At 38.9% G+C, this 13,705-nt stretch overlaps 5 non-coding genes across 5 annotated transcripts; 1 reads left to right on the top strand and 4 right to left on the bottom strand.

The window, feature by feature from the left end:
- Positions 1–5,964: 5,964 nt before the first annotated feature.
- On the bottom strand, positions 5,965–6,037 carry Trnas-gga (transfer RNA serine (anticodon GGA)). Its single transcript has one exon. It is a non-coding gene; the product is annotated as a tRNA-Ser (tRNA).
- A 241-nt stretch (positions 6,038–6,278) lies between these two features.
- On the bottom strand, positions 6,279–6,351 carry Trnas-gga (transfer RNA serine (anticodon GGA)). The gene has a single exon. It is a non-coding gene; the product is annotated as a tRNA-Ser (tRNA).
- Positions 6,352–6,592: 241 nt separating this feature from the next.
- On the bottom strand, positions 6,593–6,665 carry Trnas-gga (transfer RNA serine (anticodon GGA)). The gene has a single exon. It is a non-coding gene; the product is annotated as a tRNA-Ser (tRNA).
- Positions 6,666–6,907: 242 nt separating this feature from the next.
- Trnas-gga (transfer RNA serine (anticodon GGA)) lies at positions 6,908–6,980 on the bottom strand. Its single transcript has one exon. It is a non-coding gene; the product is annotated as a tRNA-Ser (tRNA).
- Positions 6,981–7,235: 255 nt separating this feature from the next.
- On the top strand, positions 7,236–7,308 carry Trnas-gga (transfer RNA serine (anticodon GGA)). Its single transcript has one exon. It is a non-coding gene; the product is annotated as a tRNA-Ser (tRNA).
- The last annotated feature ends 6,397 nt before the right edge of the window (positions 7,309–13,705 follow it).

Genomic DNA, 13,705 nt, shown 5'->3' with positions numbered 1-13,705 from the left:
AGTGTAAATGCAAAGCGCGCGTCCCGCGCGAGCCCCTTTGGCTCGTGCCCAAAAAACCGCTCCTCCACGCGTGCCAGGCGAGCGCGAGCCGAGCCGCGAGACCGGCGAGACGAGCCCACCGCTCACACTCGCGTCTAGGGTTGCCAACCGTACTATATTATATAGTATTGTACTATATTTTGGCTCTCTGTACTATATACTTTTGGAAAAATATATAGTACGCTAAAATACTATATTTCCGATTAAACGTATATTACACTCATGTTTAGTATTTTATCTAAAAGTACTATATTTTTTTGAAGTGTACTATATTTTTGATGCCTTATTCTGGAAAATACTATATTCCACCAAAAAAAAGTTGGCAACCCTACTCGCGTCTCGTGGTGCGGCTCGTGGCTCGCGAGAGAATGTAAGCCGCTTATTAGCTCGACGAGCTTACAAGCCACGAGACGAGCCATGAGGCGAGAGTGTAATCATTAGCTCCTCAGACTAATAACGATGATTAGCTCGACGGGCTGGCCGGCCATATGGTGGAAGAACGAGGTTGCCACAGATTAAAAATATAACTATGACATGTATGACATGTAAACAAATAATGTAAATAAAAGATTTTTATTATGACATCTGACATCTGTCATCGAGGGATTTTTGCACGATTTTTGTATGGATATGAGACTTCCGGTTCGAGCGCCATCGTGATGGCACGCGTCGGGATCAATTGCTTTGTTTATTGCTCATTAATATTGTTTAAAGTGTAATATCGATAGCCTATTATACAGTAAACTAATGTGGTAGTGTGCAGTGAATGGAGAATTTATCTTGAAGCACGTTTAACCATCATTTTGGAGTCAACGGCCGGTTGTCCACGTGTTTCTTGTAAAGCCCGCTATCGCTTTACAAGAGCTAAATCACCGTACACTGTCTTGTACTAACCGTACAATTTCAATCGTTTTACCCTGCTACTACGACCTTGACACTGGCGAAATAGCCCCAATGGGCTGAAGCCATAATTTTAAAAGAATGAATGAATGAATTGTATGGATATTTTGTTTAGTAACTCAAACTTTTCAAGTTTTCAACAGGTGTCACGATGTCAGGTATAGATTCATGCAAGCAGTCAGATGTCCATTAAATTAAAAAATTGACGCTTATAAACAAAGAACTTATAATCAATTAATCACGGCAAATTGAAAGTGGGATACACATCATTGCTTATCAACACCCTTGTGCTTGCGACTTTGCGAGTGACCAAAGAGAATATAATCACTACGTTTTACGTGCGAGTGACTTAGTTTACAATGCCGCATCGATGTGCATTTGGATGTTCGGAGAAAGGTAATATAAGTAAATTATTATTGCCTAGAATCAGTAAGAAGACATTGTTTATATCAAACAGCGAATTACATTAAGTTTATGAACTATAACAAGGAAACATAAAGAGATTTGGTTAATGGTGAAGTAATGGGCTAGGGCTGCGGTAGAGCTGCACCGTTGTCAAAGCCTAGGATTTTTTTTATAGATTTTAATCTGTGTCGTGTAACAGCAGAAGTCTACACGAAGTCTACAATCCTTCGGTGAAGCTCAGTTCTCTGATAACGTTTCCGCAAGCATTTTGGCAGAGTTCGCAAAAAAGGTCTCGGATTTCGTTTTGACGACGAGTTATCAAACCACCAGTTTTGCAGCAAAGGGCATGGTCTTTATACTACGATTTGAGAAGTTGTTAAAAATGTCACGCAGATATTTTACACCAAAAAAAACACTTATTTCAGATGTGGGGCTGCATGTCTTTCCAAATCCAGACAAATACCCTGATCGCTTTAAAGTTTGGGTTAAGTTTGTTGGGGGCAAGTTGAATACCCCAGCAGATTTTGAATTTTATAAGAAGAAGAGGATGTGTGATTTTCATTTCGCAGATGAACATAGAAATCGCTATAAGAGACTGAATGCAATAGCAGTACCAACCCTATGTCCACTTGGTAAGTCAATAATAACATGAAAACAGTCAGCCAGGCATACCATCACAGTATGCCTGGCTGACTTTTTTTCAAGCCTAAATCACTATACTGACTGTGCTAAAGTTTTACTAATAATTACCAAAAAATAGCATTTAAATAAATAAAATAATAATAAATAAATATTTAATATACATATAATATAACATTATTACACAAATAGTCCCACAGTAAGCTCAATAAGGCTTGTGTTGTGGGTACTTAGACAACGATTTATATAATAACTATATGTATATACTTTTATAAATACTTAAATACATAGAAAACATCCATGACTCAGCAACAAATAAATGCCATTTGTAACATTTGTTAGGTTGCTTCAGATGCCCGAAGGGCAAACTTGAAATAGGAGCCTCGGAATACCATGATCTGGATAGATTTTACGATCGGCCGCCGACAAATAGACAATGGACAAATCTGTCAACATGAGTACTAGTCAATTATGTACCTTTTTACAGAACAACGGAATGTTAACAACTTAGAAATTTTGAATTCTAGTCAGCCAAACATTAGTGAACAAGTGAACAAGCCTCTACCTCAGACTTACAATAGTTACAACATGTTTCTAATGGAGCACCACAGCAGGCTACATTACCCCTATGCAATACAGGTAAGATTATTATAAGTACTTATTAAGAGGCAAGGAGAAGACCGCTTGTCCAATACAAGTTCCCATTTTCCTCTCTGGAAGGTATGTTGATACAATTCCATGTATATTGAACTATTAACCAACGAAGGGGTCGTTCGACTTCTTTTAGATTTTCTGATATATTATAACTTATAAGAGTTAAAAATTCGTGAAAAGATAAAACATACATCAAACTGTGTCAAGTCAGCCTTTTAGCGTCCTGATACGACACGGCCCCTACATGTTCCTTTACTTGGCTTTTATAACCTTTTCCCTTCTTTCTGCGGTCAAAATAGCGGTGCGGACCAAGGTCGCGGACCGATGCGGCCGTCTATAATAGTTATTTACGATATAAGTGCGATATTACCTATTCGCACGTGTAATACGTGTATCATACGTTTCACAGTACATATGGTCCTTTAAATTTTCGACGTAGCTATAATGTGCTTATTATAGCACAGGGTGTCGTAATGGAGCATCAGATAAACACCAGATACAGATAGAGTCAGTCCATGAAAAGTTTGCAGCGGATTTAATAGCCCACGCAGTGCACGTGTTATTTTAAACGTCAAACTTCTATGAAATCTTCTTCTTCTTCTTTCCCTTTTCCCACTTTAGGTGGGGTCGGCTCTCCTAATTAATTTACGCCAGGCACTTCTGTCCTGGATTGTCGTTATGTCTATCTTGGCATGCTTTATTGTTCGGGTCATGTTTGTCCACCAGGTGCCGGGCGGGCGCCCTCTACCGCGTTTTATTTCGGGCAATTCCAGCGCCTTACGAACCACATTGTCATCGTCTCTTCGCATAACGTGTCCGTACCATCTTAGTCGACTTTCTGTTATTTTTTCAGGTATTGGAGCTACCTTGAAACTACCTCTTACAAGTTCGTTTCTAATTTTATCTAGTCTAGTAACACCCCCCGACCATCTCAACATTTTCATTTCATTTACATGTATTTTCTGTTCATGACTTTGTTTGACAGTCCAACATTCGGCGCCGTATAGTAAAGCAGGTCTTATTGCAGTCTTGTATACCTTTCCCTTAGTTTTGATTGGCATTAGAGGGTCACACATGATTCCGGTTAAGCTTCTCCATTTTTGCCACCCCACGTTTACTCTATGCGCTACGTCTGCATCGATGTTTGCGTCTGCTGTCATCAATGAGCCCAGGTATTTAAACTGTGTCACTTTTGGTACAGGTGTTCCGTCGGGGTAGTAAATGGTATTAGCTGCTCTATAATTTGGGTTTGGATCGTACAGACATTCCATATGTTCCGTTTTTGACTTGCTGACACGGAGACCGTATTTTTCGAGGGCTGTCATCCAATCCGATAGGTCTTTCTGGAGTTGTGTAGGCGTATTGGCCACTAAAGCAATATCATCCGCATATAGCAGACTCCATGGTAGCGGAGCTTGAACATCTTTTGTTAGATAGTCCATGACCAGGTTAAAGAGTAACGGGCTTAAAGCCGATCCCTGGTTTGACTTCAAAGCTGTCACTCAAACCAGCTGGGCTTTTTACCCGAGTTTTGATCCCTTGGTACATATCTTCGATCAGTTTGATGTAATACTCGGGTACATTTTGATCTCTTAATGCTTGCCACACAAGTCTCCTCGGCACTCGGTCAAACGGGTCAAACGCCTTCTCTAAGTCAATGAATATGAAATGAAGGTTCTTTTTATTCAGTCTGTGTTTTTCCATTAGTACTCTTACTGTCTGGATTGCATCTGTCGTGGATTTGGAAGGAGTAAAGCCGAATTGGTTTGGTGATATTGATGTTAATAATTGTATTCTCTGGTTGAGTACACGCTCCCATATTTTGAGGGTGTGGGATGTTAATTTTATTCCTCGATAGTTTCCGAACTGGGTCCCTCCCCAGTGCCCCCTTGTTCTTGTAGAACGGCACTAGGAGGCTTTTTCGCCAGGAGTCTGGTATCTCTGATGTTCTTAAAATGAGACAGAACAGCTTTGTTAGCCATTCGATACCCAGAGGTCCCAGCGTTTTCCACAATTCCGCCGGTATCTCGTCTGGCCCAACTGCCTTGTTGTTCTTCATTTGAGATACTGCTTTCTGTACTTCACCTATGGTTGGATCTTTTATGGGACCCAGCACTGGTTCTAAAGGAACGAGTTGTTCACTCGGAAATTCCTCATTCAGCAGTGATTCGTAGTACTCATACCATCGTTTATTTATATCTGCATTTTCAGTTAAAAGTATGTCATTTTTATCTTTAATATATTTGTTTATTTTTACGTCTAGGGTGGCGTTGTGCCTTTTCTTGGCAATTTTGAATATCTCTTTATCTGATTTACTATTCTCTATTTTATTGTATAAGTCCTCACGCGACTTAGCCCTAGATTGAGCAACGGTACGCTTAGCAAGCAATTTTGCTTCTTTATATCTGTTTTTGCCATCTTCATCGTTTGACTTATGCCACTCTTTAAAAATCTGTTTCTTATTACGTATCTTTTCCTTCAAATTTGTATTCCACCACGTGGGATCTTTTCCCGTACTGACGCCACCTTTGGAAACACCCAGCAATGTTGTTGCTTGGGCTTTACAGAAAGTTTCAAAATTTTCCCACATTTCATTTGACGACTCGTAGTCTCGGTCTACTTCATCCATTAGGTATTTGTAGATGACGGCAATAAGAGGTTCTCCTTTCGCGCTGTTTAGATCTTTCCATTTAATTTTGGCCGTTTTATCCACAATAGTTTTAATAGGTTTGGGCAGCCTGAATGATGTCACAAGGATTCTGTGCTGAGTAGTCAGGGGTTCCCCCGGAATAACTTTACAATCTTTAAATTGGGATTTCAGTTTTCTATCTGCTATTATAAAATCTATTTGTGTAGCTCTTCCTCCACTTTTATATGTAATGATATGCTCGGGTTTCTTCTTAAAACATGTATTTACTAAAACTAAGTCATGACGAGCAGCATATTCTAATATGGTCATCCCTTCTTTATCGAGATTTCCATATGCATATCCCCCATGAACATTGTTAAACGTATAATTTGATTTCCCAACATGACCATTTAGGTCTCCACAGGTGATTTTATTTTCCTTTTGGGGTATGATTTGGGTAAGTTCATCTAGGTCTTCCCAGAATATTTCCTTTTCATACTCTGAACACCCTACTTGGGGGGCATATGCTGATATTATATTTATAACTGGTTGATTATCTAATGCAAGTTTGATCGACATAAGACGGTCTGTGCGTCTATCAATGTTTATTATGCGAAATCAATTTTTTTTTTAACAAGCAGATACGTCTGCGAGCGATATTCCAAATTTTATATTAAAGGAAAAAATGGAAAAATTTACGCTTCCGGCAGGACTTGAACCCGCATCCTCCACAATCCGTGTGTTGCTCTTAACCAATTGAGCTACGGAAGCCTACCAGGACATCGCAAATCTTTCCATTCCTTTCCTTATGTAAACACGCCTTTGGGGTGGCGTATAGCGACATCTACCGCAAGACAATTACATCTTTTAACGGCACCGGAGTCTCAAGTTGCATTGAGAATTCACCAGTAACAATGTGCTAACCCATACTAAATCAATTTTTTTTAACAAGCAGATACGTCTGCGAGCGATATTCCAAATTTTATATTAAAGGAAAAAATGGAAAAATTTACGCTTCCGGCAGGACTTGAACCCGCATCCTCCACAATCCGTGTGTTGCTCTTAACCAATTGAGCTACGGAAGCCTACCAGGACATCGCAAATCTTTCCATTCCTTTCCTTATGTAAACACGCCTTTGGGGTGGCGTATAGCGACATCTACCGCAAGACAATTACATCTTTTAACGGCACCGGAGTCTCAAGTTGCATTGAGAATTCACCAGTAACAATGTGCTAACCCATACTAAATCAATTTTTTTTAACAAGCAGATACGTCTGCGAGCGATATTCCAAATTTTATATTAAAGGAAAAAATGGAAAAATTTACGCTTCCGGCAGGACTTGAACCCGCATCCTCCACAATCCGTGTGTTGCTCTTAACCAATTGAGCTACGGAAGCCTACCAGGACATCGCAAATCTTTCCATTCCTTTCCTTATGTAAACACGCCTTTGGGGTGGCGTATAGCGACATCTACCGCAAGACAATTACATCTTTTAACGGCACCGGAGTCTCAAGTTGCATTGAGAATTCACCAGTAACAATGTGCTAACCCATACTAAATCAATTTTTTTTTAACAAGCAGATACGTCTGCGAGCGATATTCCAAATTTTATATTAAAGGAAAAAATGGAAAAATTTACGCTTCCGGCAGGACTTGAACCCGCATCCTCCACAATCCGTGTGTTGCTCTTAACCAATTGAGCTACGGAAGCCTACCAGGACATCGCAAATCTTTCCATTTTTTCCTTTAATATAAAATTTGGAATATCGCTCGCAGACGTATCTGCTTGTTAAAAAAAATTGATTTAGTATGGGTTAGCACATTGTTACTGGTGAATTCTCAATGCAACTTGAGACTCCGGTGCCGTTAAAAGATGTAATTGTCTTGCGGTAGATGTCGCTATACGCCACCCCAAAGGCGTGTTTACATAAGGAAAGGAATGGAAAGATTTGCGATGTCCTGGTAGGCTTCCGTAGCTCAATTGGTTAAGAGCAACACACGGATTGTGGAGGATGCGGGTTCAAGTCCTGCCGGAAGCGTAAATTTTTCCATTTTTTCCTTTAATATAAAATTTGGTTTATTATGCGGTTTTTCAGGTCTTTATCCAAGACAATGCCAATGCCATTCTGGTTGTTGACAGTACCATAGTAGACAAGTTTGTACCCCAGTCCTAGGTCTCTGGATTTTGCACCTTTCCACTTAGTCTCCTGTATGCAGCAAATATTGACTCGTCTCCGATGGAGAGTTTCTGCCAGTTCTTGTTGTCGACCAGTGAGTGATCCTAGATTCCACGTTGCTATGCGTAATTGCTGTTGCGAACGCTTGTTCTTGTCTACGTCGCTTTTGGGGAACGCCCTAACATTTCGGTTCGCATCTTTCGCATTCGGAGCATTTACGTCGCTTTGGGGGTACGCCCTAGCATTTATACTATTTCGTTTCTTGTGTCTTGCCATGTTTAATTAGGAGATGTGGTTTTTTTGGCTATTGTTGTTTTTACGGCCGGTTGCCACCTGACGCCAAGACTGTCACCTATCCTCGAGGTGCGAGCGCCGCCGTTGACCCGCTAGGGGTTCCTCCGCCGCCGTCTCTTCTGCATGCCCCGGCCTAGACACGCAGCACTGCCCACGGCCTCTACTCCGAATATGTCGGAGAAGCCCGGGGCAGGGGTTTGATGCGGAGTATCCTTCTCCGGCCTTGTTGGTCCGCGGGAGGTATTTTATTTCCCTCCTACCCTATGGAGGTGTTATCCTCCATCGAGCTTTCCCCTATCCGCCGCCTGGGGACGCGTCCTCTAGGGAATCAGGCTACCCCGAGGAACTTCCATGAAATAATGACGTATAAATGACACTTGCACTGCGTGGGCTATCAAATCCGCTGCAGACTTTTATTGCTCCGACTTAAACACTATTATGTTCGTTAAGGACGCAGCTGTAAGTGTGAGCGAGAAAGAGATAAGCGGACCAATATCTCAATATCCAGCAACATAAAAACTAGTTTGATGTATTCAAAAGGTACTTAAATACACAATACAGTCCGTAGCGGCCCCCTTTTTTAAATACCTGTCGTTAAATTTAAATAATCACGATTATTTAGCAGTGGCGCTAGTGTGCACGTTGATGGGCTCTTAAAAACCTGACCCCAACAAAAAACAAAAAAATACAAAAAGAAATTCTCTCTCCGGGATTCGAACCCAGGACCATTAGCTTCCTGAACTGGATTACTGCCAATACCCGCTAGGCTAAACGGGTTGTCAATTCTAATTACAATGGTATCCTACCAGAGCGCTAGTAGTATAAACGAACTTTTGAAAGGGACATTTTTTTGTATAGAGTTATCGTTCTTCTCCTAGTGAGTATTATATTCTTTGATCTCGATCCGGCACGCCCGTCTGTTATGGCCTTTAAAGTTGTCTGAAGGTTTTGTTTGCTTATGCTAGCAACACTTACGTAAACGTCATCAACGTCAAACATGTAATGTTTTGTCTTCTGTCACTGTGGGAGCGAAGAGCGAATTTACCCAAGTTCAAAATATTTTAGTAAATAGTAAAAGTTATTGCGATGCCCTATTGTGAAAACCTCTAGAAACTGCGTTGAGTTGTAACCACAAATTACAAGAAGATACTACGTATTGTACCGTATTGTATTGTAACCCTGTATTCTTCCGCCTTGATGTTGTTTTACTATTTCTCAACTCCAGTTCTCGCATTCGCTGTGTTCTGTTGTTTTGTGCGATATGGACGCTATTTTAGACTAGATTTATTTTGTGGCTGTTTTGTGGTACTGTTGATAAGGCAAGCCATCAGTAAATCTGCTACAATGCCTAGACTATGTATTTTTGGCTGCAAAACCGAAAGTAAGTTCAAGTTATAAATTAACAATAAATATTACTAAAATAAACGTACTTATGTATATTGTAGTATACATTTCCATATCTACTCCATGTATGGTATTAAATATGACATGTAATACTCACTTTTTGGGCATATCTTACATGTAAATAAGTCATAATTCATTAATTTATTTTATTAAATCAAAATTATGCAAGATTATACAAGAAGACCTGAAGAGAAATGACACAATGAAACACAATGAAAGAAGAATGACCTTCTTTTTTCAGAAGTAATAACCCATCGTTTTCCAAATCCTTACAAGTATCCAGAACTATTCCAATCATGGGTCACTCTTGTTGGTGGCAAGTTGGAAAAATCATCAGATTATAAACACTACAGGACCAGGATCATCTGTGATAAACATTTTGAGGATGCCAACAAAAACCGCAACAACCGATTAAATAGAATAGCAGTGCCTACTCTGTTCCTACCAGGTATGATTTCCACAGGATTACTTTTCATTTGGTGCACACACAGTGGCAGATTTGCCCTAAGACCCAGTAGGCCCGGCTCTAGAGCGGCAAGATGTTAGGGGCAGCAGTCTATAGATGGTTGCTGAGAAAGGGGTGAAAATTACCTCGACACGCTCTTATTCTCTTAACAATAAAGTCGCGTCAAGATCATTTTGAACACCTCTCCCTATTAGCGACTATTGCTGCTGACTGTACCTTTTTACAGAACAAACATTTGTTAACAACTTGAAAATCTTGCATGCGAGACAGCCAAACATCAGTGAACAAGTCTCTACCTCAAACTTGCAACATGTTTCTAATGAAGCAACACAGCAGGCTACATTACCAGAGTCCAATACAGGTAAGATTATTATATGAAATAGCCTTTATTCCTAACACATACATTTTTACATTTTCTTTTACAATTATACAACTATAACTATAACTATACAAGTATAACTTGCTCATTTCAAACATAGACAGAGAGAATTATACTATCTTTGTCTTACACTATTACTAGCACCCAAAAGAAAAGGATGAGTATAGTTTTCCTGGTTCTTACTGACTGACAAATTAGTTTGACCAACTATATTTACTTATTTAAGTTTTATACTCTTTTTCTGTTTCTTCTTCTTTGTCACTTGTCAGGCTGTCTTTGACATAGGCCTCCTCCAGGCGGCGCCAATCCACGCGGTTTTTTTGTACGGTTTACATTGGGGTCTTTTCTTTCCTCTTGTGTGTTCTTTTAACCTTTTGGACGCCAATGACCGATATATCCGCACCGCAGGTTCAACGCCAAAGACCGATTAATCGGTCACAGACCACAGATCAACATAGACCTACGTGCATATGCATAAAGTTCAATTTCAGTTTTGACACTTCGGTGACGTGGCGTCTGAGTGACAGCTTTTGTGTTTGACACGGCGTCGAAAAGGTTAAGTGTTCAGATCCTCTGGGAAACGTTTTTATTTTGGTTACTAGACGGGCCCGCAGCTCCGCTCGCGTTAATGAAATAAAAAGTTTGTCTTATGTTTAGTTAAATACCGACATTATTATGTATTCAACCCTGCCAGGGTTTAAGTATAACTGTGATAGGGATTTCTTATTTGTAGCCGTTATTTGGATAACTTAATTCGCAAATTTCTCAAAAAATTATGTGATTTGATAAAAGGCAAGATTGTCTTTTTTCATGTACCTACTACGTAGGTATTTATTTAAAACTTGTTTCAACGTAAAATTATTATTTATTTTTATAAGCCTAGTTGCAAAAACGTTCATTAGATTAATTTCCGCCTTAAGACGAATATGGACGACCACCGCCCATAAATCGCCTTTTCATACAAACGTAGGTAGTCCCTATTCCCCTTTCTGTCCCGTTTTGTTGTCCCAAGTACGCTCTCTTCACGGCACGATCCTCTCCCATTCTCTCTAAGTGTCCGAGCCACTAAAGCGGCTAGCTTTGGTCTCTCAATATTTCGCCACTATATCGGAACACATCCTTATTTCTATGGCAACAAAGTTATATTAAGATATTTGGCTGACTGCTGACTGTACATTTGCTTATTTTCATCAGGTCGCTCAAAAATATCTGAACATGCACTTTACCTACCTACATTATATAACTTACTATCAACTTTGTATTTTTGGCCCATATCGGCAGCTCGTTCCCCGGACAAAAAGCAATGTTTGCCGAAGCCGTGAAATTCAATCTGAATAATATAACTTAAAAAGAAATTTAAAACAACAAAATACAAATTATTTATATACATTTTTTTTTTTTATTAATAATATGATAATATTATTTTGATTGATAATGATGTCATATATGGCATAAGTCACTCGTATATTAGGCTATAGACTAAGGTTGAGGTTGACAGCACTTTTTATTTTACTTCGTGTAAAAAAACGCCGAAATAACTGTATACCAACATGACAAACATCATTTAGGTTACTTTAACTTACGAATAATTTGGTCTAGTCTGTAGCACTACCGAAACGAAACTAACCGAGAGTTGCCGAGACGCGGCCGATCGTCGTAAAATAAAGATTGTTATGAAAATTTATTTTGCTTATTGTAAATTAAATACGTATCGAAAGCGATAGTTTTTATGCTCTAGTTCTATTCCTATATTTAGATAATAGATTGAAACAGTTTTTTCTTATCATACGTGCGTCGTATTTGAGAAACGTGTCAAAAACTTTTTTAGAAATTTGTAAGGCGCCATCTCGCTTCTTCCCTCGTTTTTTATCCCGTTCTGGTTTTTCGATTTTATATATATGATGATGATGATGATTTTTAGAGATGCACCGGATATTCGGTTACTATCCGGTATCCGGCCATTATTTTAACGTCTAGCCGGATTCCGTATAGTGGCCTACTATCCGGCCGGATACCGGATAGTAAAATTGTTTGATTTCGGAGTAAACTAAATTGGACTAAGAAACAGTGACGGTCATAATCGACTTGTTTAAACATTCCACTCACTTGCACGTGCACTCATTTCGAACCTAGAAATGAGTCCGCATTAGGGTGGAGCGAAATCCAAAATTCTTGAATATAGCAATGGAACCCCTCTAAAAGGATGTTTAATTTTTTATTATTTAAGGGAAAAATAATAAAAAAAATATTGGTATATACTTTTAGCCCTCTACTATTCGATTATATGTAGCAATATATGTATATTTTTAATAAATTTAATTTATGCTTATTTTTTTATAACTAGTTTTATTTATTAAATAACATCTTATTCTTACAGATATACTCAATTCCTATACTTATTTTTGTTTATAACGTATATTTTTATGACACGGTAAAACCACGTAAATAGGGGTTTTATGCAAAATGCCCTTTAACCCGGATATTGTGCACAAATTGGAGTTTACAACCCATAACAGAATCGTGAAAACTATTTTGAACATGATAAGATAATAAAAAGAATACTAGTATAAGTATATATATGCCTAACATACGTGTGAACATGACCCAAAAAGGGCGTAAGCGACGCCGAAGGCCGAAATTTGACGCTTATTTAAACATATAAGTAACCCTTTTTAGGGTTCCGTACCCAAAGGGTAAAACGGGACCCTATTACTAAGACTTCGCTGTCCGTCCGTCCGTCCGTCCGTCCGTCCGTCCGTCCGTCCGTCTGTCACCAGGCTGTATCTCACGAACCGTGATAGCTAGACAGTTGAAATTTTCACAGATGATGTATTTCTGTTGCCGCTATAACAACAAATACTAAAAACAGAATAAAATAAAGATTTAAATGGGGCTCCCATACAACAAACGTGATTTTTGACCAAAGTTAAGCAACGTCGGGAGTGGTCAGTACTTGGATGGGTGACCGTTTTTTTTTTGCTTTTTTTTCGTTTTTTTTTTTTTGCATTATGGTACGGAACCCTTCGTGCGCGAGTCCGACTCGCACTTGCCCGGTTTTTTTTGCAGTAAAATGATACTTTTCGTAATCAATAACATCGTTACTTAGACACAAGAATGTCTAAAAAAAATCACTCATAATTATTTTACACTGTAGCATTTTCCTTGTTTTGCATGAAATTGCTGTTTAATATGAAATTTTGAAATTATATTATTTCATAAATATTGAAAAATGCACAAAAATTTTGGTAATAACTTATTACACGCTTATTAAGTATTATATAATTTCAATAAAATGTACACATATTAGTGAAATAGTATATTTTAATAATTGATGAAAATTTACCTTTATTAATTTCTTTAGCGGCTGATTAGAGGGCTAAAAGTAGTGTTGATTTTGAAACTTGATATAATCACTATAATCTACATGACAAACTGCAACTTTTGGTACCGGTTCCACATTGATAATCAAATTTTTATTTTTTTCCATACAACGACGCTCCACCCTAGTCCGCGTGAACGTTCACTACGAGTACGAAACAAGTCAAAACCTGCACAATGCGCACCGAAAAACCGAAATGTAGGTATAGTTCCGCAGGCCGAATAATCGGCTGCCGGATACCGAATATTCGGCCGATGGTCTGGCCGAATATCCGGTATACGGCCAAACAACTATCCGTTGCATCGCATCTCTAGACTTATTTTCCTAATGTCTGTGA

The sequence above is a fragment of the Cydia splendana genome, chromosome 22 (assembly GCF_910591565.1).
Source record: "Cydia splendana chromosome 22, ilCydSple1.2, whole genome shotgun sequence".
Taxonomy (NCBI): Eukaryota; Metazoa; Arthropoda; class Insecta; order Lepidoptera; family Tortricidae; genus Cydia; species Cydia splendana.
The sequence above is the reverse complement of the archived record's forward strand: the minus strand, read 5'-3'. Positions and strand labels throughout refer to the sequence as shown.